General features: G+C 39.7%; 1 protein-coding gene and 2 long non-coding RNA genes across 6 annotated transcripts in view; 2 read left to right on the top strand and 1 right to left on the bottom strand.

The window, feature by feature from the left end:
• LOC140344333 (uncharacterized) overlaps nucleotides 1-1,303 on the bottom strand; it is a 28,366-nt gene extending 27,063 nt beyond the window's left edge. Inside the window, exon 1 of the long non-coding RNA XR_011923552.1 lies at nucleotides 1,145-1,303. This is a non-coding gene — a long non-coding RNA (uncharacterized lncRNA). The remainder of the gene's footprint in view (nucleotides 1-1,144) is intronic.
• FUT7 (fucosyltransferase 7) overlaps nucleotides 1-24,173 on the top strand; it is a 34,178-nt gene extending 10,005 nt beyond the window's left edge. For 2 of the 4 annotated variants that reach the window (XR_011923551.1, XR_011923547.1), the window contains exons 3-5: nucleotides 13,501-14,672; nucleotides 16,535-16,672; nucleotides 23,774-24,173. The gene's annotated coding sequence lies outside the window, so the exon portion shown is untranslated. Of the gene's footprint in view, nucleotides 1-386; nucleotides 737-13,500; nucleotides 16,228-16,534; nucleotides 16,673-23,773 lie in introns of those variants that run through there. The other 2 variants (XR_011923549.1, XR_011923550.1) reach the window with 2 other exon arrangements.
• Nucleotides 4,687-8,087, top strand: LOC140343479 (uncharacterized). The gene is made up of 2 exons (XR_011923344.1): nucleotides 4,687-7,714; nucleotides 7,754-8,087. It is a non-coding gene; the product is annotated as an uncharacterized lncRNA (long non-coding RNA).
• Nucleotides 24,174-27,147: the final 2,974 nt, after the last annotated feature.

Raw genomic sequence — 27,147 nt, 5'->3', positions numbered from 1 at the left:
GGCTCCGTGCGCGAGCTTTTTCCGTTGCTGAATAGCGCGACCGCGTACGATTCTGGATCGCTAATACGAATGCGCGAGCGATAATCCGATTCTGCTTGATGAATCAGGGGCAATACCTTTATCTCCCCCACTCTGATTTCCATAATCCCACTTCAAGGCTGTCATTAATCAAGACCAAACTGCTGGTAATTATTTAGATCAGTTCATAGCAAAAGAAAGTAAAAGCATGGAACAATATCATGTGATAATGATAGCTTAAAGGGAAACACTTTTGTAGTTTTAATGAGCACTTTTTATTTTTTATAAAATAAATTCTATTTGGCCCTATTTTTCCACAATTGCTGTTCCATGTTTTCTTGACTGTATTCTCCCTTTATGTCTATCAGGATATCTGGCAACAAATGCTGAAAAAAATCTGGGATTATAGAAATTGTTTTCAACCAATCTGAGCCACCTGGTAAACGTATGAAATACTGCAAACCACTAACTGTGTAGCACTACTCAGAAGGAAGCAGAATCTACATGTATAATAGACCCATAATTCTACTCCAGTGTATACGTATTCTTATGCTTTTAGGGACAAACCTTCCAGTGTTTTTGTAACGTACTATAGTAAACTACAATGCAGATCCTTGGCTTCTTCTGTAGGCATGCTCACAGTGTTAAACTGACAATAGCAGTAGATTTACTTTCCCTCCCCTAGTCTTGACAAGGGATTACAATAGACTGGTTTTGCCGATTTAGGTGCTTGGTTCTTAATAAAAAAGAAAACATTTAAAGTGTACGCATAGCCAAATTTTTTTTGTACCAGTAACAAGATTTCCCTTCAGTTTTTGTCCTAGTGATGAGCAGAGAATCTCTGCAAGATGAAGAAGTGTTCAACGCTTAAGGAGCATACAGATAATGGATTGTCTTGGATGAAAACCTTGCATCAGTGCTGGTGTCCCCAGACATCAATTAGTGATCCGCCATTTCTGATCACCTAACATTCACCTCCTAATGAAGACTACTGTAGTCAGGACAGTGATAGTAAATCTTCCCAGCGGCGACACAGACAGTATTTGGAGGAAGTATAACCAGCACATTGCAGACCATTACAAAGATTAGATCAACTGAAGTTCTATAACAAAGATTCACCACTTACCAGTAAAACAGAAGTGCTGTGCTTGCTATAGACTGCTAGTTACCTGTCTTTATGTACTGATGGTATTTCTGCTTCAGCATGCCCATGCGGCATACTTAGGGCAGTGGTGTCTCAACAAAGTGCAGTTCCTAGGAGGAAGTTGAGAAACAGGTCTAACTATGTGCTGCTGCTGCTGCTACAGCAACATATGGGCAAGTACTATGAATATGGGTGTGCTTACCACAAAATGGTCATGGATACACTGTAGGTGTGGTTAAATAGTAATGGTATTAATGTCTTTGCAAATCCTTTTTTTTTGTCATGCCCATGTAAGTGGACAAAAATCCGTAATTTCTACGTCCACATTTCTGACATAAGACCCCCATGCCATAATCCATAACCCCCAGGTTTACATTCCAGCCATAAGGCCCCCAATGTCATATTCCTTATCCTCCAGGTCTTCATTCCAGCCATTAGATTTTCATGCCATAATCCATAACCTCCAGGTCCACACTGCAGCCATTAGACAATCATGCATGCATTAATCTATAACCCCCAGGTTCACATTATAGCCATAAGACCCCCATGTCATAATCCATAACCCCCAGGTCCATGTACCAGCTATTGGAAACTATGCCATATTTCCATAACTCCCAGGTCCACATTCCAGTCATAGAACCCCCATGCCATAGTCCATAACTCCAGGGTCCACATTCCAGCCATGAATCCCTCATGCCATAATCCATAACCCCCAGGTCCACATTCCAGCCACAAGACCCCCATGTCATAATTCATTGCCCCCCAAGTCCACATTCCAGCCAAAGGATCCCATGGTAAAGTCCATAACCACCAGATCCACATTCAAGCCATAAATCCCTTATGCCATAATCCATACCCTCTAGGTTCACATTCCAGCCATAAGACCCTCTGTCATATTCCATAACTCCCAGGTCTGCATTCCAGACATATGACCCCTATGCCATAATATGTCCTCACTCCAGCTGTGAAACCCCAATGCCATAATCCATAACCACCAGCCCTAAACCCACATTCAAGTTGTTGTAACCCCTCATCACTCTCTCTCTACGTACACAAAAAAAATGGGGCTTTACATACACTTTATTTACTAATTATTCTCAGACAAACCTGTGTAAATTTTGTGGTTCCACACATACATAGTTCAGAATGCTATCTTATGAACAATGTTTATTTTGTATAGAGTGGTACATTTTAAGACAATGCCCCTGATTCATCAATGAAATCCGCGCTCGCTGGAAGCGCGAACGTACGCGCGGCGGCTCCGTGCGCGAGCTTTTTCAGTTGTTGAATAGCGCGATCGCGCACGATTCCGGAACGCTAATACGAATGCGCGACCGATAATCCGATTTTGCTTGATGAATCAGGGGCAATGTGTTTTTTTATATCCTGCTGGCTTTTTGTACCCACTACATCCACTTTATGACTGTTTCAAATATTACTGTGTGTGTATAATTTGGCCTCTTAATAGTATATACCTCATGATTTACACGTCATATGATCTGTGGTTGTGGCTGCACTTGCAACAATTACAACATTTTCACTAGTATTCATTGTGTCATATTCTGCAATAAACAAAGTATTTTATTTTTTCTTTGTGTCCTGTTTTTCTGGTCACTACCAGAAAATGATTATTAAACGGATTTATATTTTGAAAAAAATCTTTTCACCCTCTGCTAAATGTGTGGAAATAAAGCAAAGTTCCCCTGTACTAGTCTGTGATGTCTTGTCACAACTCCGGTGAGTAAAATAGACACCGTTGGTGGAGCCATGGAAGTTTCGCTATGAGCCATACCTGCAGACCCTATAGAAGACCAAACATGCCAGTATGAGTCAGATAGACATTGGTTGTACCTATTAGTTACCATTAACCTCAACCTGTACTTAGCCAAAGTGCAACGGGTTCAATTTATTGTCTTCCCCCCAGTTGCTTATACTTAGCTTTCTTTTATCACCCCAGCGCTCTGTTGGATTAGAGAAAACAAAAAGAAAGTCTGTTAAATGTCTGGTAAAAATGGAGGGAACCACATGCTCCACATATTAGGAAAAACTATGAAGGTAAGAACAGAACAGAAAAGAATGCTAGTAGGGCAAGTATAAAAGGGCAAAACAATAAAAAGAAAAACACTGTCTATTTAGTAGAGTAAGCTCCGATAAGTAGCATCTTGTGGTGATCAAACACATATAATCAGGAGTTTTATGATGTAATCATGACTCACTAATAAATACTATATTAAACTTTATGCTATATTGCAAAACAAATGCATTATTGCCCATTAACACATGTACTGCAGCATAGTCCCTAATATACTAACATAATGCATTGCAGTGCATATGCGTCATATTACACTAGCAGAGGGAAAATCTTAAAAAATCAGTAAAGTCTGTATTTAGGATGGCCATTTAAGTGTAATAAAATTGTTTTGTGGTATTTTGCATCACACAAATCTTCTAATTTCTCATTAGATTGCTCAATTGTTGTTCTCAATGAATGACTTCTGTTCTGTGCCACATTTCTTCCCGTAGTTATTAGCTGTAAAGCCACTTGTGAAATATCTATGCTGCAACAAGGGTCTGTATGTGGCAAAAGTATACAAATAACACAAGCCCATGGAAAAATGACAAACCCTGAAAAATAAATCAGTCAAAGCTGAACCCCAGCCAAGTTTAGAGTCAGAGCAGTCTGCAAGTGAGCACAGACAGGTTCTGCATTTTCAATGCAGCAGCACAGCTTGGGGAAAAATATTTTGTTCTCAGGCCATTTATAAAAGGTAAAGGGAGGGGAGAAGTGGGTGGGTTAGCACAGAGAAGTGTATAGGAGGAGAGGACTATTACATAGAAGGGGGGGAAAGGACTGTGCTAGGCTTCTGACTACTCTGAATTAGTACACTTATCTAGAATAATAAATATACACTGCACATATAAATAAAAACAATTTCTACAATAGAAAAACACTTTTTGTGATTTTTCATAATTTTAAGTAGGTCTTTATTCATCTTCAACCTGCTGATTGGGGAAAAAAGGATATACCGTATTTTCCGCTGTATAAAACTCTCCGGAATATAAGACGCACCCAATTTTAAAGGAGGAAAATCTAGAAAAAAAAGATTCTGAAAGATTAATCCCCTTCTGATCACTCATGTGCCATTCATACCGGTATTCCCCTTCTGATCACTCATGTGCCATTCATTCTGATCACTCTGTGCCTTTCAAATTCCCTTTCTGATCACCCTGTGTCATTCAAAATTCCCTTCTGATCACTCTGTGTCATTCAAATTCCCCTTCTGATCACTCTGTGCTTTTTTTCTATTGTACGGCAGTTAGGACAGGGAACAGCAGGTAGCGCTGTGTCGGCTTCTTTCGCTCTGCTTTACAGACAGGAGAAGACACGATGCTGGCAGAGGAGAGAAGAGACACGCTGCATGCAGCCAGAGACACACGCAGGATCGGGTATCAAGCAGACCTTCCACCAAAAATATAGTCTCAATGTTCACGGTGCCCCCTCCATATGAAAAACACAGCAATAAATTATACAATAAATGATGTCTATGTGTAATCATCATTATTGGAAGTTTAATTAAAGCTTAGTTTAATATAAGTTTAATAACTTTTATACCTTCAAGTATTATATTTGCATTTTGGTTGCAAACCAAGAGAGGAAAAAATAGGCAGATGTTGATTGTTGCGCAAGTTCTACTTTATGGCACACAGTGGTGTTATTCCTTGCCACAGCCTGCTGATTGGACAGTGAAGGAGCAGAAACAAACTAGGTAATTCTAAGTCGGCACATGTGCACTTCAGGGACACCTGACTGGTTCTGATTGATGTATCTAAGTCTGATTTCCGAGTCTAGATCCTTCTAAATATGGAGAATAGAGGTACTGTAATGGTATCCAGTCAGAATCTCCATCACATGAAAGGAGTAAATGCTTGCCCCTTGCAAACCTTAGTCATAGCAGCAAATTATGTTGGCCCCTTGACTTTTGTCGCAGCCACATACTTTGCAAAGTGGGATTTGCTGCAAAGATGAGTAGCAGGATATTTTTAACAAATGCTATTCCTTTGGGTTGGAGCACAAATGGTGGTGATGAGGTCTGACCATTACTTTATAAATGTGACAAACAACTAACAATACCCTAATTTAAAAATAATGGTACAAGACCTGTATTAGAAAAATGAAGATGTCCAACTTTTCAGCTGATCGCCACTTTTAAAAATTAGAAAAATTTGCTGTATATAAAGAGGCCCCATGGTGGTGTCATGTGTACTAAAGGTTGCAGAAACGTACACCTTGAAATGTTACAGGTTTGGAACCTCAAACCCATAGTTTGCCCGTAGTAGAAGCGTTCGCAGGTGCCTCACCCCCTCCACACAAGGGGACACTATATAAATGAAAGCACGCAAAACCTGTTTCGCAAGAATGCTGCCACACAAAGCAAACTGATGCTCGTCCTGCACACCCCACACTCACTATGACAGAACTGTCAAAATTGATTTATAAATATACCAGAAAGTGTTACCAGGCACCAGCGTTTTTGTATACACAGACAGGGTAAATCTGTTACATTGTAATCATTCAAATTGAAGATTACCCCAAACATTTCCAATGATGATCTTTAAAAAACCATAGTTGTTAATAATCGCTTTCAGTCAGAAAAAACCTGACGCATTTCGCCTAAATTGGCTTCCTAAGGGGTATACTGTACGGTTTAAGTGTAGTAGACTGACTGGGTATAGATAGTAATTAAGTAGCGCTTTCAAGATAAATTTTGCCTGGTATAAAGTATTGCTAAAGTAGATCTGTACCAAAGGTTCCTGGAGATGAGTGATTATCAATTACACTGGGGAAAAATGTTGAACCAATTTTTTGTTGACTTTGATTTTTTAAGCTTACTTACACTAAATAATGTATGCTGATTCTGAAAGTGCAGTTAGTTTTCTTCTATCATGTCAGATTTTTTCTCTACCGCTTATATTAATGCGATTACTGTAGCGTGGATTTGTATAGGCTATTCATTTACACTTTGTGGTCAAAAGTTGTGCGCTGCTCTACGTAGTAAATAAGCAAAATTTATTTTTCTACTTACACACGTACTTCCTTTCTTTCAGATCATGTCTGGCGTAAGTGCCTAAACAACCCTGAATCATTTTGTTATATCTGTGGCAGTTTCACCATTCCCAGTTATATGGGCGAACATCAGCACATTTGTAGAGCAAGCCTATTTGGCATATTTCAAAGTTAAACTTGGTGATCAAGATAAGTCTTGAGCCCCTCAAAAGGTGTGCATACAGTGTGTTGAGGGTTTACGGATGTGGACAAAGGGAACACGTGATAAGATGCCATTTGGTATACCTATGGTTTGGCGAGAGCCAGGAGATCATTTCAGTGACTGTTACTTTTGTATAGTGAAAACTTAAGGATATAACAAGAAAAATAAATGTAACAGAGTATCCTAGTCTACCATCGGCTATGCGCCAAGTGGCTCATTAAGATGAAATCCCAGTGCCAGTTTTCGTTACACTTCCCTCTCTTGAAGAACATAAATATGGTGACGAACTAGGTGACAACAATGATGAAGAGTTTGAATTTGAAGAGGACTCTGTTCGTAAGGGATTTGATAAGCATGAGTTGAGTGATTTGGCACGTGATTTGGGACTATCGAAGAATGCTTCAGAACTCCTAGCATCAAGACTGCGTGAGAAAAACCTACTTGAAAAAGGAACAAAGGTATCGTACTTTCAAACCAGAGAAATTGCATTTCTGCAGTACTTTAGAACTGATGAATTTGTGTATTGCCATAACATCCCTGGTTTAATGACGGAATTGGGAATTACAATCTATACCTCAACTGAATGGCGACTATTCATTGATAGCTTAAAGCAGAGCTTAAAGTGTGTCCTCCTTCACAATGGCTATATATTTGGGTCAGTCCCAATTGGCCAATTAGTTTCTTTTTGTGAAAAATATGCAGACATAAAAAGAGTCATTTAGTTGTTGCAATATCACCAACATATTGGGTCATCTGTGTTGACCTGAAAATGGTATGCTTCCTCCTTTGTAAGCAATGCGGATACACCAAGTATCCCTGTTATCTGTGCATGTGGAACAGCAGAGCTTGTGAGAGGCATTGGGTGGAAAGTAATTGGCCTCCAAGATCTGCCCTAAAATCAGGTGATCTAAACATTCTACATGAGCCACTTGTTGATAGAAATAATATTATATTCCCGCCTCTGCACATGAAACTGGGTCTGATGAAGCAGTTTGTTAAAGCTTTGCCAACTAAAGAAGACTGTTTCAAGTACCTCATTTTGGCATTTCCTAGCCTGTCATTTGAAAAAATAAAGGCTGGTGTGTTTGATGGTCCACAGATTCGGCAGCTCATCAAAGATAAACATTTCATCAGGACAATGTCAGAAGTTGAAAAGAATGCTTGGTTATCATTCAGAGCCATTGTCAAGGACTTTCTTGGAAACACACAAGCAAATAATTACACAGAAATTGTCCAGAAACTCTTGGAGAGCTACAAAATGCTTGGTTGCAATATGAGCATCAAGGTGAGCTACAAAATGCTTGGTTGCAATATGAGCATCAAGGTGCATTTTCTGCATAGCCATCTTTCTAACTTCCCGGAAAACCTGGGTGCAGTCAGTGATGAGCAAGGTGAACGATTCCACCAAGATTTGAAGGTCATGGAAGGACTGTATCAGGGTAGATGGGATGTACATATGTTGGCTAACTATTTTTGGAGCAGCCGGCGGGATTGTCCTATCACTGAACACCTCAGGAAAAGCGTAAATTTTTGCCTTAACCGCTTACCCGATTAATTTTCAAATGTTTTACTGTAAAAAAAATGTCATAGAGTAACAATAAATCCTTTGTATGAACAAAAGAAATTGAAATAAACAGTACATTCAAGTTATTATTTCATTATTTTTTCATTGTATGCAAAATTTGTATGTTTTTTGACAAAAATGGAGGGTACCCTATATTGTAAAAACTGGATGTGATAGCCAAATCTGGGGTCATTTCTGAATTCACCACCTAAAAATTAGTAAAAAAAACAAATGTAAGATCTAACTCAACAAAAAATGCATTCCCTAGTGTTATCAATACCCCTGAGGAAGCCAAGCAAGGCGAAACACATCGGGTTTGGGAACTCAAAGTTGACACAGTCAAAAATACTTTTTAAAGGCCTATTTTATGTATAGAGGTAACATCCGATTCCCATAATTTTCTAATAAGCTATGGATGTAATCATTTGAAACAATGTAAATATGTATGAAGACTGCCTTTTTGAATACATAATTATATTATAATATTTTCTAGCCAAAAAAAAACCCTTCTTTCTCTGTTGCTTTACTTTATGTACATATCTCACTTTGAGGGGCGGTTATTCTAAAATTGAAACAGTCAATAGGGAAAGACAATATTTATACACTATTTGTAATCTTTGTTTCCTCACTTATACAGGGTAAACTTCTTTTCCCTCCAAATATGATGATGTTCAGGCATGGTAAATGGCTGTCCAAACATGGTGCATACACACTGCATCTTGGTAAGCAGTCACTCCACCATACCCAAGTAGGTAATGAGGACTCCAATGAAGCAACAGAACAGCAGGAAGCCACACAAGCTCTTAAAGGAGATAAACTTTGGACTGAAAAGTGTACAAAGTGACGGATTCTCTTCAAAGTCCTGCTTTTGCTCAACTAAAGAAAAAAGCTTTTACAAATCAAGCACTTTATATTCATGTCCTGGATACCCATTTATATATCTTGGATTCACTGCCAAGCAAAGCTTCCCAAAGGATCTATTCATCCAACACACTTAATGTTTATGGGAAAAATATAATCAACTGGGAGAAGACCTGTTTGAATCCAGTTCAACTTAGATTTACCAATCCAATGGGAAGAAAAATGAATGAAAGAAAGAAATTGATACATGTACATGTATTGATACACAGTAGTTTTCATACATAATTATCCAACAGATTACATATGAACATATATCCAGTCTAGTTAAAGTAGGCACTGGACTGAAGTATATACATTCTAGACATAAATTTCTGTCTATGTATAATTAATAACCCAATGAACCATATGTCATAAATGGTCCCGATGCGTTTCACCACAAAGTGCTTCCTCAGGGGAGAGTAATCTTTAAAGACTGTACAATCTGTGCATGGGTGCAAAAGATATATAGGAACAACAACAAAAAGTATATGTTATAACATTGTTACAAAGTGATAATTATTAGTCATAATCACACAAGAGTATTCATCGTGGTTAGGTTGTCATGTATATGAATAAGGCTTAGAATATATAGCATGCATTTCTATACAGAATTCATTGTGTATGTTATTTATGGTAATATATGGTATATATATATTCTTTACATCCTAAGGCTTATTTGTCATGTAGATAAGGATAATACAAACCATTATTCTAGTGGTTTGTATTATACCCAGTTTCTGGTATGACTCATATGGTTATTAATTATACATAGATAGAAACTTATGTCTAGAATGTATATACTTCAGTCCAGTGCCTACTTTAACTAGACTTGATATATGTTCATATGTAATCTGTTGGATAATTATGTATGAAAACTTCTGTATATCAATACATAATTAATGATGCGTACCAATACAATTTTGGAGCCAGAACCTTGTTCTTTCATTCCTTTTTTTTTATATATACATTATAGGAGGCAGCTCAGTGAGAAACTATGCGAGGACCACTAACCACCACCCTCCCCCTTTGCTTAATTTAATGGGAAGAGAAGAAGTTCTCCTTGTGTAGCTATAGTTATTTTAGTCACTAGAGGGATGCATTGAACAATTTTATCAGTGTATTTGAGGACAAGGGGTCCAGTTTGCCAAATAAAGCACATGGGCTTTGGGGAATATTAATCCAGGCAAAAATATTAATAATAAATATACCGTGTTTCCCCGAAAGTAAGACCTACCCCGAAAATAAGACCTAGCACTTTTCCCCCCAACCTGCCCTAATATAAGACCTACCCCAAAAATAAGACCTAGTAGAAAAATAAAAAAAAAATAAAAAAAAATAAAAGCAAACATAAATTAAAACAGTACTCACCGGCTCCTGTCACAGGCGGAGTGATATTACATGCACTTCGCCTGTCAGAAGCTGAAGTGCATGTAACCAGGCTTGTATTCTAGTGAGCCCTTAAAAATGTGTTAAAAAAAAATATATATATATATATATTGTGAGGGGTTACGCTCAGGATCGCCATAGCTGGGGTCAAAGGACACTTTTCTGGTTCATCCAACTCAGATCACACACTGAGGTATCAGCCTTAAGCTGACTTGCAGCCAGGTTTATTGAAGGTTGCAGATAAAATAATAAAACAGCAAAAGAAAACCTTGCCTGTCCAGCATTTACTATACATCAGACGTCTCTGTCTATCAGCTGGAGGGCTTCTCCCTGTCAGCTCAAAACCAAGCTTTCAGCAACCTTCTACTCACTTTTGAGCTCACTCACACTGACCGACTTGAGCTCACTCACCCAGACAGACTTTCTGAGTCTCTCAGCAGAGCTCCTTCACACAGACCGACTGTCTGTCTCTCCAAGCAGAGCTCCCTCATACAGAACGCCTGTCTGTGTCTCTCCACAGAGCTCCCTCACACAGAGCCGCTGTCTGTGTCTCCTAAAGCAGAGCTCACTCACTCAGTCCACCTGTCTGTGTCTCCAGAGCTCACTCACACAGTCCACCTGTCTGTGTCTCTCCAAACAGAGCTACTGACTGAGCTCCTGGCTCTTTGTTATATCCCCACCCTCAGTGCTTCTTCATTAATTATCTCACAGGTGAGAGTCTTCCACCTGCTACTTCACATAGTAGAGAAATCTTGGGCTAATTACTTCACATAAGAGAGGAATCTTGGGTAAATATATTTTATTTCCTTTCCACCTCCAATCCTGCCTTGGTGACTCTCTCTCTCTTTCTATATATATATATATATATATATATATATATATATTATATACTTCAACAATTTATATATTATAATAAAATATACAAATATAGTTGTAATTACTATAGGTAATATAATAATTTTTTTTTTTTTTTTGTTGTTTCTGTTTTTGATGTGTTTTTTTTTTTAATTTTATTGTAACCTTTTAGCAAATGTTTCTTTTGAATAAAGTTGTTTCTAAAAATGTTGTCGTTTGTTTTTTTTGTTGTTTTGTTGTTATGTGATCTCCTTTCCAATCTCCCAGGACACACAGTTTAAAAAGACATTTGTGATTGTTTGTAAGCTTTTCCTCTCTGAACTATTTGTAAGGCTAAAAACAGCACAATTGTCTTCTAGTAAAACTCTGTTGTTTGATGCGCATAGTTGTGCGCCAAATTTCAAAAGCGTGTAGCTCATAGTTGTGCGCCACGGCGGACCCGCTACGTGTGCCTGAACTGTTTTATCAGTTGAAAAATGCACTTTTGCACAGTCCTCATTAAGGTAAGTTTGTATTTTTTTTGTGTATATTGCATGTTTTGATTCATATACACTCATGTATGTATAGACATGAGTGCACATAAAGCAAAACATGTATGTATGCATTTAGATGTGTGTACATATACATAGAAAGGAGAAATTACAAGAAGAAATAGGCAAAGAGGGCTTTTTGGACCATATTGAAAAAAAAAACATCAAGCATTAAAGATTCAAACTGACCTGTAAAATAGACTGGAGATGCACACAGAACAGGGCGCAGGTGTGTGCTAATCAATTGCTATCACCTCATCATTGAAGTTAACATCTCCTTCTGAATCGCACAGCTGAAAATTAATCGCCTTAACTGGCGTATTCGAGATCTTTGCAGGAAACCGGCAGGCGAGTTCACTAGAACTCAGGCCCAACTCGCGCTAATAGAGGTTGCTGACCGGAGCGTGCGTACGCACATTACATTGATGAATCAGGCCAAATGTATGATACAGTACTATTTGGTATTGTTAGGACTACTTCCTTTATTTTTTGTCTCTTTCTATTTTATCTTATAGTTCTATTTTAATTGTACACTTTTCACAATTCTATGGTATATATTATTAATATGATATATTGAGTATGGATATGTCTATATTTTAACTCAGCAGTTGTTTGTACCTGATAAATTGAAGTCAATATTAAAAAAAAATATGGATTACCCCATAGCAAAGTCATAGGCTAATGGGGAGCACATAGAGAGGTGTTACTGTGTCTCCTATCCCGTATAAACAAGGCATAAGAGAAGACTGGAAATAAAACAGGGGGCGTTTAGAGGAGGCCAGGGTGGTGCACTCAGAAAGTGGTCTGTGATAATTGGGCCAGTTGAGCCACTAGATCAGGGGTAGCCAAACTCCAGCCTTTAGGCCAGATATGGCCTATCCAGTAGTCCGTTCCGGCCTAATGCCCCCCTGGTCGATCCGGCCTAATCCTGGCTGGCAGGGGTGGGCAACCTGCGGCTCCAGGGCAACATGCGGCTCTTGAGCCTCCTTGTTTGCCTTCCTTCCCTATTTACCGCAGCTGGCGTTAACACTTTGCCGCCAAGGGTAAGGGGATATTCCCTTTCCTATGTATGCATTGAGTCCGGCCTAGTGTGTCTTCTTGACCTCCTAAAATGGCCTAGTAGCCAAAAAAGTTTGCTGACCCTTGCACTAGATGGTATTGCGAAAACTGGGTAATCCTAAACCCTCCAAAGAATTAGGTGTAAGCAGCAATGCGTTACTGGTCCTAGGACCTGCCCCAGATGAATCTTAGGATGTGCCTCTGAATGGTAGGGAAGGAATGATCAGGCAAAGGAATAGAAAGTGTCTGAAATAAATAAATTATTTTCAGTAAAATGTTAATTTTTAACTATGACAGAGTGCCTGATGCCAATTTATCAATGTAAGAAAAAATCCTAAAGGTGTGTGTGTGTTGGACCTGTGGCACAACTTTTTAAAATAATGTTGTCATAAAAAGCAATGGATATTTTTATCTAGAGGCCTCCAATATGCAAATATTATTTTTTAAAACAATATATGTAGCTTTACCCCATCACAGGTTTGTGAATTAAGTCCTCTGGCTCCTTGTTAGTATTGTCTTTTTGTGTGACCTTTTTGTGTTGTCTACATTACTTTGCAGGCCCCTACTGGAAATTATTTTGATGCTGATAATGTCAGTTTTGGCAAACAAATGACAAGAAGCCAGAGCATCACAAGGATAATATTTTATTCCATATTTTTAGTAGATGTAAATGTACTCCAAGTAAGGATGCTATTAATTTTACTATTAAACCAAAACATAAGGTTTTTACTCACCCTAATACACCACCAAAACTAATATATGTATTTCTTGTTACAGATTTAAACAGCATATGGACTATGAGGACACTGAAAATAAAGCTAGCACTAAAAAGCCCAGTCTTCTGCACCATCCACCAAAGCTCAACCCACGTCATTCACATTTACCCTCGGAAACCCAGATTACCAGAACCATTTCCAACACTTTGTGGCTCAGGGCTCTGGGCCAGCAACTATAGCTCAACCCAAGATAGGCACAAATGCCTCATCCATGCGATCTGCTGGCAATAATTCAAATGTGGTGCCCAGTCAATCTTCCCGTACTATTTTAAAGGCTCCCGTGGCTTGTTGATCAGGAACAAATACTGCGGCCCAACCCAAATCAATGGCTTAAGCTACAGGATCCCACCAGAGCCCAATGAACCATCGGCTATCCACCAACAAAACCATGTTAAAGGCTGTCATGGTTTTATCCAGGACAGTAAAAGCATCTGCTGGATCTTTACATCCAACAATTAACTGGCAGTCATCCAGCATACATTCTACATGTAATGTTCGTGGCACCCAGAGGTTTGGAGCACCTACCCAACCTTCTCAGGAGGATGGCAACTATATGAAGAGCAGTTTATTTATCAGGCTCCCATGGCTCTGAACTATGCGCTATGCAGTCCCTTGCTCAATGACTGGAACAACTTTGCCTTTACCTACGATTACTGGGAACTAGTTCATTAGATCATACCATCAGCCATGTGGTCTCAGTGATAAGCCTATAGTATAATTGTATTTTCCTGACGGATGAAAGAGGAACTGAAAATTTTATCATGGTGCATTTTAAAATTAGGCATAGCAATACTAATTGTAACTTTTTATTAGAGACTTGCGCCCACAAATCCAGCAGCCCAAGTTGCTCTAAAGAGGAAGCTCGAATGACAAAACATGAAAGAGTTCAGATATGGAGATTCTTTTAGGACTGCTGGATTTAAATATCAGCAGACTTCCACCTGAAACCCAAACAAAGGAAAAAGGCAAATTCCAGAGAGTTAGTACCTCTATAATGTTTATATGCATGACTGACCTTATGTATCCATCTAATCGTTTGACTGTTGACATTTTTTTTCCTCTTCAACTTCATGAATCATTGGGAGTTACCAGATGCCCAGATGACAAATGCAAAAAGGCAAAAGCGTATCAGAAGATTAATCTGCAAACAACACACACAGTGCTCTGTGTGGGGTTAGTAACTCCCAAATGAATTGAAAACTTGGAGAAAAAGTGTAAAAACCTTGTGCATTAGTAAAAACTTCAATAAAAAAATGCACTCACAAACTCACTGGAAGGATCATGCTCATATGTGGTTAATATGAGATGAGAGCTTTAGTAGGCTGCTAGTGAGACTGAAGGCTCAAAGGTCCAAAAGTTTTTCTTGCGTTTTGTGAGAAAACCCTACGTGATGGGAAAAAATGGATGTTATATTTGTTAAATTCAGCTCCCCAAAAACATAAGCATCAGTGAAATATTGAAGACAATTTTCAAGTCATTAAATTTTGAATGCCTATAATATTACTGGTGTTGTTGTTCGAATTCGGGTCGTCCTAATGTTCGACCCGAATATGACCGTTCAAATTCGGGTGGACCCGACCCCAATTTTGCTGGATTCGAATACCCGAATTCGACCCTCCCACAATGCATTCAAACAACTAGGGACCTCCCCCATGATGCAAAGGTCCCTCCAATTAGAGCAGGGATGGCCCCCTCCATGTTTGTTGTGGCAGGCAGCCGATTGGCTGTCTGTCACTGCATGCCACACAGACAGCCATTGGCCTATATAAGGCCAGGGCGTGCCTACATTTACCACTCCTGACAGAGATTTGCTAGCATCACAACCTTTCTGTGCTGCTTGGCTTGCTTTCTTTGTCAAAGTGAAAATAGTGCTTTACTTTGGTAAAGACAGAATCTCCTCTTTAAAACATCTGACATTCCACAGAATAAAGTATCTACACCTAGAGTCATTACATGGTACAATCAGAATCATGAGTTTATTTACAACACTCTGAACCAACACTGGCATATTCTTTACTCTGATCCAAATGTATAGAAATTTATTACCAGAAAACCCCAAATTACATATCGAAAAACCAAATCACTCAAGGAGCATCTGATTTCCAGCCACTTCCATCACTCTTTACCTCTGAGCTCTACCAAAAGTATCCCCGGCACATACAAATGCGGCCACTGCAAACAATGCAACTGGATTAAAGTTTCTAACAGTATAACATTACCTAATGGCACCCCCCATAGACCACCTTACTATATAGACTGTAATACTTCAAATGTAATCTATCCGATAACATGTAGTTGTGGAGCTTTCTATATAGGCAAAACAAAATGCTCATTTAAAAAACGTATCTATGAACACGTTTATTCCATTGAAGTGGGTAAAATTATTACGCCAATATGCCATCACGTTGGCAGCAAACACAATTTTGATGTTTCAGCTATCCAATTCTTCGGTCTCGACCATATTCCCACTAATCCTCGTGGTGGAGATATAGATAAGAAATTACTCCAAAGAGAATCCAAATTGATTGTCAAATTACAAGCACATAAACCGCCAGGCCTAAATGATACTTTGAGCTTCAAATCATTTTTATGAGCTCCTCTGAATAACTCTGTACTTGCCGTTTATTATATGACTCTAAATGGTACTATATGGGTCCCCATATAGGTGAGTAATAGGATCCAGGAATAGGACTCAATCATGTCCCCCGTACAAGGTAACTTTCTAACATTCAAGATATATCTCCTCTAATATCCACAAACACACAGATCAGAAGGGGAATACTGGTATGAATGGCACATGAGTGATCAGAAGGGAAATAATCTTTCAGAATCTTTTTTTCTAGATTTTCCTCCTTTAAAATTGGGTGCGTCTTATATTCCGGAGCGTCTTATACGGCGAAAAATACGGTATATGGTAGATTTACATTGTATAGGATATAAGACACCATACTAATATACTTTATACAAATAGCCCTCTCCTGATTTCTTGCCACATGACTTACTGAATATAAACATCTTCCCCTTTTACTCTATAGGTCTTCAACTTCTATACATTCAATATACAACCTGCAACCTTTTATAAGCACAAGACCACAGGATGAATACCCTTATTCACCCTAATTTCTCATCAATTGGAACTCAACAATTTTGTTAGTTTAAATGAATCCCACTGGGTAAGCTATTTATATTTTACATAAGATCAATATCCTTACTTTTTAACAATCCCTATATCTTGACTCTCTTGTCAGTGATAAGTAAATAAACCCCTATACCATGATTCTAATGTTTCAACTCTATGAATGTTACATACTATTCCGTCTGCAATCTAAACAGATCAACTAAGCTATATATTATTATTACAATATTTCAGTACTATTTTATATATAAGTACTATATAAGTACTATATAGTACTATATAAGTACATTTTTTTTAATACTATCTTATAATTTTCCTATACATATGAGAATTAAGTAGGACCCCATACCAGACATAGTTGTATCTCTTCTTACTATATCTGAAAATTTAAACATCAATTTGCAATATAACCATCATTGTACATAACAATTTACTATGTATAGTCATTTGTGATTTCCAACTGTCACTGATATATATTCCTTCCCTGTACACGAACCATAAATTGTATAAAGTCACATCCCCCTGAGGAAGCCTAATCTGAGAGAAACGCGTCGGGGACTTGTATACGGAAAATACGGTCTTAGTATACCCCATTTCTGTGACTCAGAAATAGGTGTAACTAACAGAACATGTTATGTTAACCTGCAATAATATTTTTACTTCCGTGTTTCTTGTATAACATAACCAGGCAAGACAATGTACTACCGTATTTTCCGGCGTATAAGGCGAATGGGCATAAAAGACGACCCCCAACTGATTGGTTAGAGTGGTCTGCCAATTATTTCGCAGACCACTCTAACCAATCAGTTGGGGGTCGTGTTATACACCCAGTATTGTACTGTTCCTTCTGCCTGTCAGATCTCGGTATTGTGCAAAAACTGGGAGGCAGAAGGAACAGTACAGTACTAGTTCTAAGGAATGAATGGGCGCGTTCCTTCTTAATGAATGGGCATGTTCTAGTGGAGAGCCAATCCAGGCTCTCTACTGGAGAGCCAATCCAGGCTCTCTACTGGAGAGCCAATCCAGGCTCATATATATATATCATATTAGCTAAAAAGTATTTTACAATGTCTGGCCAAAGAGAAAAGGGCAACTTTGGCAGGGGTGGCAAGAAAACCAGTATGAGTTTGTTTTTAGCTGCAGACCCAAGAACAAAAAGCGCTGCTGTTGGTGGTGGGTGTCCATTATTACCACACCATGAACAAGACCTAGTGGAGTACATGACCCAGCCTGGGTCTAGTGATTGTACCCCCTCTTCATCCCAGTCCCAGTCCCAGACACAGGCCTTACAAGTGTCCCAAACAGTCCATGATACACCTGTTCCTCCTAGTTCCTCATCAGCAGCTGGAAAGTCACGTGTACGGCAGTATGTACGGCAGAGGAGTCCCACCGAGGGGTTGGAGAGGCGGAGCTACAAGCATTCCAAAGGCTGCTGGTTTCTTTTGGCACATATAGGGAAACTGTCTCATCTGATGATGATAATGATGATGATGATGTCCTTGATCTGACATGGGGCGAACAAGGAGATCATCATAGGCAGGAAGAAGAGGAGGAGGAGGAGGAATAAGAGGAGGAGGAGGTTGCAGAGCGCCCTCAAAGAGGGAGAGGGAGGAAGAGGGTAAAAGCTGCCCACACTTTGCATTCTTCAATCACCAGTGAGGCAAGTCATCGACGTAAATCATTTGAAGCTGTCACCACAGCTATGCCTCAACAACCGCGGACCGCCACCACGGGCACCAGCTCCAGAGCACCTTTCAGCCCAGTTCAATGTTCGCCAGTGTGGGCATTTTTTAATGTCCATAGTGATAACAACACTATGGTCATCTGTAAACTGTGTGCTCAACACTTGAAACGAGGCAAAAACCCAAACTTGCAACAAGTTGCATGAGCACTCATTTAAAAAGCCACCACCCAGTAACCTGGCGGGAACACCTGGTGAAAGCACAGAGCTCTGTGCGACGACCTCCGCCCAAGAAGCAAGCTCCAACTGCTCGATCCTCCTCCGCTGCCTTTCCTCCTTCTGCCACAAAAGTTTCCCGTGCTGCTGCCAGCAATTTGAGTGTGGCATGTAGCCGAGCATTACCTTTTTCAGGCTCCACCAGCGGTGAGCAGGAGCTCCAACGCAAATCGGCTGCTGTTTGTGGTGTTGCTAGCAGTCAGGACCAGGCATCATTGCCATCCCCCACAACTTCTACCCCATCCTCAAATGTTTCTGTGGTTAGCATTAGCAGCATCCAACCTTCCATCCCCCAGATGCTGGAGCGCAAGTGGAAATATGGCCCTAATGACCCCAAAACAAAGCTGATCAATGCGGCAATTGCACAGCTGATTGCGTTAGAGCTCCTCCCTTACCAGCTGGTGGACTCCAATGCATTCCTTTATGCATTCCTCTGTGCAAACCCACAGTACGTTATGCCTAAGCACAGTGCTTTGCAGAAAAATGTGTTCCTGCTTTGCATGAACACGTGCAGAGCAATGTGTCCATGGCCCTGCAGCACTCAGTTTCTGGTAAGGTGCACCTGACAACCGACAGTTGGTCGAGCAAGCATGGAGTGGGAAGATATATTTCCTTTACAGCTCACTGGGTAACTTTGGTGGCAGCAGGGGAGTATCAGAATTAATTCTCTGGATTTTTTTTTTACAGAAATACAGAAATTTTTGTTTATTTTGATAGGTAGCAAGTGGTATCAGAATAAATTCTCTGTATTTTTTTACAGAAATACAACATTTTTTTCTGTTTATTTTGATAGGTAGCAAGTGGTATCAGAATTAATTCTCTGTATTTTTTTTACAGAAATACAGAAATGTTTCTGTTTATTTTCATAGGTAGAAAGTGGTATCAGAATTATTTCTCTGGATTTTTTTTACAGAAATACAGAAATTTTTCTGTTTTTTTTTCATATATAGCAAGTGGTATCGTAACTAACTATCTGTATTTTTTTTACAGAAATTCTGAAATTTTTCTGTTTATTTTGATAGGTAGCAAGTGGTACCTGAATTAATTATCTGGATTGTTTTTACAGAAATACGGATTTTTTTTTGTTTATTTTGATAGGTAGCAAGTTGCTATGAAAATACACAAAACATTTTATTTCTGTAAAAAAACATAAAGATAATTAATTCTCATACCACTTCCTATCTATCAAAATAAACAGAAAAATTTTTGTATTTCTGAACAAAAAATACAGATAATTAATTCTGATATAACTTCCTATCTATCAAAATAAACAGTAAACAGAAAATTTTCTGTATTTCGGTAAAAAAAATACAGATAATTAATTCTGATACCACTTGCTATCTATCAAAATAAACAGAAAAGTTTCTTTATTTAAAACAAAAAAAATACAGATATCACTTGCTACCCTGTTTCCCCTATGATAAGGCACTGTCTTATATTTTTTGAATATAGGGAATGTCTTATTTTTCTATGAAGAAGACTACAGTACACATTTATTGTTGAAAATCACTCATGTGCCATTCATTGTACCATTCTGATCACACATGTGCCATTCATTGTCCCCTTCTGATCACTCTGTGCCATTCATTGTCCCCTTCTGATCACTCATGTGCCATTCATTGTCCCCTTCTGATCACTCTGTGCCATTCATTGTCCCATTTCTGATCACTCATGTGCCATTGATTGTCCCCTTTCTGATCACTCATGTGCCATTGATTGTCCCCTTTCTGATCACTCATGTGCCATTGATTGTCTCCTTCTGATCACTGACTCACTTTTTTTTGGCTTCTACGGCCGGGTAACAGACTGTTAGGGCAGGAATCAGCAGCTTGCTTGTCCTTTGAAGTTACTTTCAGTTTCACTCTGCACTGCAGCCAGCATCAGGGAGTCACACAGAGGCACACAGTATCAGGTATCGGAGGATGTCTTATTTGCAAGGGGTGCTTTATTTTAATTGTTTGAGCAAAAATCGGGGGGTGGCTCATTTAATGGGGATGCCTTATCATCGGGGAAACACGGTATCTATAAAATTAAACTGCAAAATTTAATTTTTTCTATAAAAAAATACAGATATTTTATTCAGGATACAGCTTGCTATCTATCAAAGACATAAAGATGTAGGCATTTCTCTCCCAAAAATAGATATTTAATTATGATTCATAATTAAATATCATTATTTTTTAGAGAGAAATACATTTTTTATGGCTATTTAGATAGATAGGAAGTGGGATTAGAATTCAATATCTCCTGCTTGTAAATGATGCTGCCGCCTGCCCAGTACCTGACTTTAGATGCCAGACAATAATGCCGTCCATACTCCGTCTCAGAGCCCACTGCCTCCACCTCCTGCTGTAAATGATACTGCCGCCTGCCCAGTACCTGACTTTAGATGTTAGACAATATTGCTGTCCATACTCTGTCTCAGAGCCCACTGCCTCCTCCTCTTGCTGTAAATGATGCTGCCAGCCTAGTACCAAACTCTAGATGCCAATTACTAATGTCGTCCACACTCCATCTCAGTTCTAAATGCCTCCTCCTCATGCTGTTACTGCTGCTGCCCAGTACCAAACTTTAGATGCCAGTTACTAATGCCATCCACAATCCGTCTCAGGGTCCATCTCCTCCTTCTTCTGCTGTTACTGACGGTGCCACCTGCCCAGTAACCAGCTGTAGATGCCAGTTCCCAATGCAGTTCCCGCTCCATCTCAGAGCCCACTGCCTCTTCCTCCTGCTGTAAATGATGCTGCCACCTGCCCAGTACCAAACTCCAGATGCCAGATACTAATGCCGTCCACACTTTGTTCCAGAGCCCTAATGCCCTCCTTGCTCCGTCTCAGGGCCCACCGCCTCCTCCTCCCAGTACCCAGTTCTCGATGCCAGACTAGACTCCAGCTCAACAGGGTCTTCTTTCCCCGCTGATTCCTCCAAGCCCAATCCCTTTCAAGTGGTTTTGTTATATAGTAGGTAGGGACAAATTGGAATCTCGCTCATCCATTCATGTCTCCAATAGCTACTGCTTCTACATAGTCCACATAGGTGATGGCCTTCTGTTATAATGCCCTCCTTGCTGCATCCCAGGACCCACCGCCTCCTCCTCCCAGTACCCACCTCTAGATGCCAGACTAGACTCCAGCTCAACAGGGTCTTCTTTCCCCGCTGATTTCTCCAAGCCCAATCCCTTTCATGTGTTTTAGCTAGTGTTTTAGCTCGCCCATCCATTCATGTCTCCAATAGCTACTGCTTCTACATTGTCTGTAAAGGTGATGGCCTTCTGTTGTAATGCCCTCCTTGCTGCGTCTCAGGGCCCACCGCCTCCTCCACCCAGTACCCAGCTCTAGATGCCAGTTAACAATGCCATCCACACTACTCAGGGCCCACCACCTACTCTTCTTGCTTTTACTGCTTCAGCCTGCCCACTGTCCAATACCCAGCTCTAGATGCCAGGCTAGACTCAAGCTCAATAGGATTTTCTTTCCCCACTGATTCCGCCAAGCCCCATTTCCTTTCATGTGCTTTCACGAATGATTTTTTTAGGGGAACAGTGACTTTTAATGCAAGCTCGCCAGTGTAAAGCTGCCGGAGATGCGCGGCTCCGGCCGCGAGCTTTTTCAGTTGCTGAATAGCGCTACGGTGTACGATTCCGGATCGCGAATACGAATGCGGGAGCGATCATCCGATTCTGCTTGATGAATCAGGGGCTCTGTCTCAGGGCCTGCCGCCTCCTGCTCATGCTATTACTGCTGCTGCCTGCCCACTGCCCAGTACCCAGCTCTAGATGCCAGACTAGACAGACTCAACGGGGTCTTCTTTCCCTGCTGATTCCGCCAAGCCTGTTTCGTTTCATGTGGTTTCGCTACATAGAAGTTATGGATTGGAATCTTGTTGATCCATTCATGTCTCCAATAGCTACAGCTTCTACACTGTCCATATGGATGATGGCCTCAACCTCTAATGCCGTCCTTGCTCCTTCTCAGGGCCCACCGCATCTTCCTCATGCTGTAACTGATGCCGCCTGCCTAGTTCTCAAATCTGGATGCCAGTTACAAATGTGGTCCCCGCTCCGTCTCAGTGCCCACCGCCTCCTCCTACTGCTGCTGCCACCTGTCACTTGTAACGTATAACAGAGCTTTGTTGCTGGCTAATTTTTGGACTTAAAGACCCCCCTCAGAGACCTCTGCCTGTACTCTGAAGCCTGTGTATGGCTTGTAACGGAGCGGTGAAACCTGGTGGCTAATTTTTGGACCAGAGGAACCCCCTCATGTCCCTCTCTGCCTCTACTCAGAGACTGTGTAAAATCTGGAATGTTCCCTTTGGCCGCCCCATAAAATGACCTTGCCAGCAACAGAAAAAAGACTTCCTTATTTTTTTTTTACATGTACAGTGTTGTGCAGAGCTGGGGGAGTCTTGACATGTCTTTTTAAATATATGTTTAGGCTGTAGAAGCTCTCCACCGACCCGAATAACAACCCCAATTTTTCCCCCATTGTCTTTAATAAAGTTCAAATTCGATTTTCGATCACCCGAATAATTATGCTTTATTCTACCGAATAGTGGTCGAATTGAATAGTGACCTATTCGACCAACACTAGTTATTACATAATTCAATGTACATGGCACATTCTAGAGTGGAAATTTTGTAAGGGGAGTAGAAATTCCTATATAGATAATAATACAGTAAAGAAATCAGAAAAGTTTAATCAGAAATAAAAGTAGTTTTATTACAAGACAGAAGCCTCTACAACTGTGCAAGACAGAAGGTAAGGCTGAAATTAAACATAATTGCTACAGACAGGATCTGTTTGGATGTCTTTTGTAGGATCTTGCAGAGTAGTGTGTTTTTAGCATTGGCATTAGAATGAGACTAAGTGGATCATGATTTAGGTTACTGTTCATCAATCTGTAGGGTATGCAAAACAGCATACATTCAAGCCAGGGACTTCTTTATTAGCTTTGGTTTCTGTTTCTTCTGTTTTTTTAAGCAAACATGTATGCTGCTCCGTGTTTGATAACTTTTTAATGTTTTTATGCCAACATGTATGCTGCTCTGTGTTTGATAACTTTTTAAAAAAAATTTATGCCAGCATGTATGCTGCTCTGTGTTTGCTAACATATTACTTGCAACCTTCACCACACTATTAAAGAACATATCCTAAAATACCTTTTTTTTTTTGTTTTATGCAGGTACGCTGGACAACAGTTAGGTGCTCCACACCTGGGGTGTGCAAGATACAAAAAGTGGGAATCTGTGACCAAGGATGACATTTGGCTGTTTTCAAACTCATGCAGAAGTGGTACTGGTCCAAGAATAAAATGATTGCCACTCCATTCTTTGGCACAGTCATGCCAGAATACCGATTTTCTCTCATCATAAATTACCTGCACTTCACAAACAATGAAGAATTTGATGAGACTACCCATCAAAACTGAAGAAAATTTGGGAAGTGTCTCAGATGATTCTACAAAATTTCCAGCAAACCTATGTGCCAGAAAGAGATATCAGCATTGACGAAAGTCTAATGGCTTACAAGGGAGGCTCAGCTGGGTGCAGTACATTGCGTCAAAGAGGGCACGATTTGGCATGAAGACCTATATGCTGTGCAAATCCTCATCTACCTACATTTGGAATACGGTACTGTACACTGGAAAAGGGACACAGTTCAACCCCAGATACAGCCAGTATGGATTGGCAACATCTTCAGTGCTATCCCTCATTGAGCCATTGCTAGGTCAGGGCTATTGTTTCACAACTGATAATTTCTACACCTCTCCTGAGCTTTATGAGTTCCTTCTGCAACACAGAACAGATGCGTACGGAACCGTTAGGGCTAACCGGCGCAACCTGCCATCACTGTTTGCAAAAGGGAAGCTGAAGACAGAAATTGTTGCCTGGCAGAAAGGAAAGATGATGCCCTGGGATGGCGTGACAAGAAAGATGTGTGACTGATGAGTACTGCCCATGATGCCTCCACCGTTCTGGTACACACAAAACGTGGGAAAGAAGTGATGAAGCCACAGGCGGTGATTGACTACAACAACACCATGGGAAGTGTCGACAGAGCTGACCAAGCCATGACATTCTACCCAGCGATGAGAAAACAGCAAAGGAAGTATTACAAAAAGATTTTCAGGCATCTTGTTGAGCAGTGCCTATGGAATGCCTACATTCTGTACAAAAAAAATAGTCAGAATCCTGTGAATCATTCAGACTTCAATTTGTAAGTTTCCGAACCAAGAACCACCAAACACCATCAGTGGCTATGAATAGACCTGGACGTCGTGCTTCCACCATTGTCAACCCAGAACGCCTGACCGGTCGTCACTTCGTTGAATACATCCCACCAACCCAGAAAAAGGCAGCCTGACCGGTCGTCACTTCGTTGAATACATCCCACCAACCCAGAAAAAGGCAGCACCTACAAGGATGTGCGTGGTTTGCTGCTCAAAGACCGATGACAGAGGAAGGAAGAAACGCAAGGAAACCAGGTTCTACTGTCCTGACTTGGGCTTTGTGAAGCACCCTGCTTTAAAATCTACCAAACCCAGGATGTCTACTAAAAATGTAAATATTTTTTTTTCTACTGCATTTAGGTTATATTATTATTTATCAATAATATTGCATCCTAGTTTGAAAAATTTCAGTAAGAAAATTTTGATAAAATATTTTTTTTTATAAATTACATTGTTGTGGTCTATTATTTTATTATTCATTATAATTATGTTTTATAATTATGTGTTATAATATAATTTATGAATATATTATAGTAAATAAATATAATTAATATACCCGGGAGTTAATCCTAAGATTTACAGGCCCACAATACAAACAAAACTTTCTATGCAAAAAAAAATAGGATCACTTTTTGCATAAAAAAACTGATAGAATTAGAACGCTAGGGGGGTAATGACACTTTATAGTGTTAAGGAGGTGAAAAATTGCCCTCAATATACCATCCTTGTTTTTTTACCTCATTCCAACGTACCCCAGTATTTAACAAAAAATAAACCCTTCTGTGTTCCAAATTTTCTATTATCAACATGGCTTTCTAACTGCTATAGAACATCTTTGTGCTGGATTCTTTTCTATTCTCCAGCCAACAGAGCCCTATTGTACCTTCTCCTAGCCCCTATTCTAACCTCCTTTCATATATGATCTGCAAAAAAAAAAAAAAAAATATTTCACTATTATCCTAATTATCACAAATTCCTAAAGCTTCTACCTCATGTTTACAACTTCTCTATTTAAAAATTTTAAAAATTCTCTATTCCATCCCATATAATATATTACTTAATCCATGGATCCAAAGGTACCGTATCATTCAAAATTGCCTTCATCTTTTCATTCACCATAAACCACATTATTTTCTTTTTTACATGTTCCACATTGGGCATTTAGCCAATACCATTTTAGCTGACAAAAATAGATGTGTCAGCAATTTAAACTGCTTCTTAGTACTGCTTGTCGGTTGAACATTTAATAATGCTTCTTCTGGGCGTATTGGAAATGACTTACCCACTATTGTATACGCCAATTGATATATTTGAGTCCAAAACTTTTTAATCTTGGGGCACATCCACCATATATGATACAAAGTACCATCTTTTTTGCATCCTCTAAAGCAGGTTTTGGTATATATAGATGAGATTTTTGGTAGACGCACAGGCACCATATACCAACGCATCATAAGTAATAGTATAAGTGTAATTAGCCTCCAATGCTGAGGTATTGATGCTACGATGCGCCACTGTATCCAAGATTTGTTTCCAATCTTCTTGATCTATATTAAACCCCAGGTCTTCCTCCTATCGTTTAACATATGTGGGTGTAGCTAATATTCTTGCAGTAACCACCTTATCATATAGCATTGATATCATACTTTTAGCCTATACAACTAATATACAATTTTGTTCAAACATACTCAAATGCCTGTTGTAACCATTCTCCCTAACTTGGAGGAAATGCCTTATTTGCAAATACCTAAATATTTCACCCCTTGAGATTCCACATTTTTCTTGCATATCTCAAATAGAATGATATCTGCTCCCCCCAGAAAATGATGGATTCTATAGAGACCTTTGTCTTTCCACAATTTAAATCCTTCTGGACTTTCAAGATCTGGCAAGAACAACAGGCTTCCTGGTAATGTAGCTAAAGATGAGGGGATATCCATCCACTTCTTTTCTTTTTCTGATCCCAAACCTGCAATGTGTGTTTAAGTATAGGAATTATTAATTCTACCTCTCCTACAAGAAGTAACCCACAGCACATTCTCAGTGGATGTCTTTATAGGTTTCTGATTCCCCAAATAGACCCACAATGGTTTCCTATTTTGTTCATGATACCCTGTTTCCCCCATTTTAAGTCATCCCCAATAAAAAAGCCAACCCCGATTTTTGAAAAAATAATTAAAAGAAGACACTCACCCGTGAATAAGACATCCCCCCATATCCGATCCTGTGTGTGTCTCCTTGATGCTGGCTGCAGCGCGTGTCTCCTCCTGGCTGCAGTGCAGAGTGAAACTGAAAGTAACAAGCCGGCATTCTGCACCAGGAAGCAA

This window comes from Pyxicephalus adspersus, chromosome Z, assembly GCF_032062135.1.
Source record: "Pyxicephalus adspersus chromosome Z, UCB_Pads_2.0, whole genome shotgun sequence".
NCBI lineage: Eukaryota > Metazoa > Chordata > Amphibia > Anura > Pyxicephalidae > Pyxicephalus > Pyxicephalus adspersus.
The sequence above is the reverse complement of the archived record's forward strand: the minus strand, read 5'-3'. Positions and strand labels throughout refer to the sequence as shown.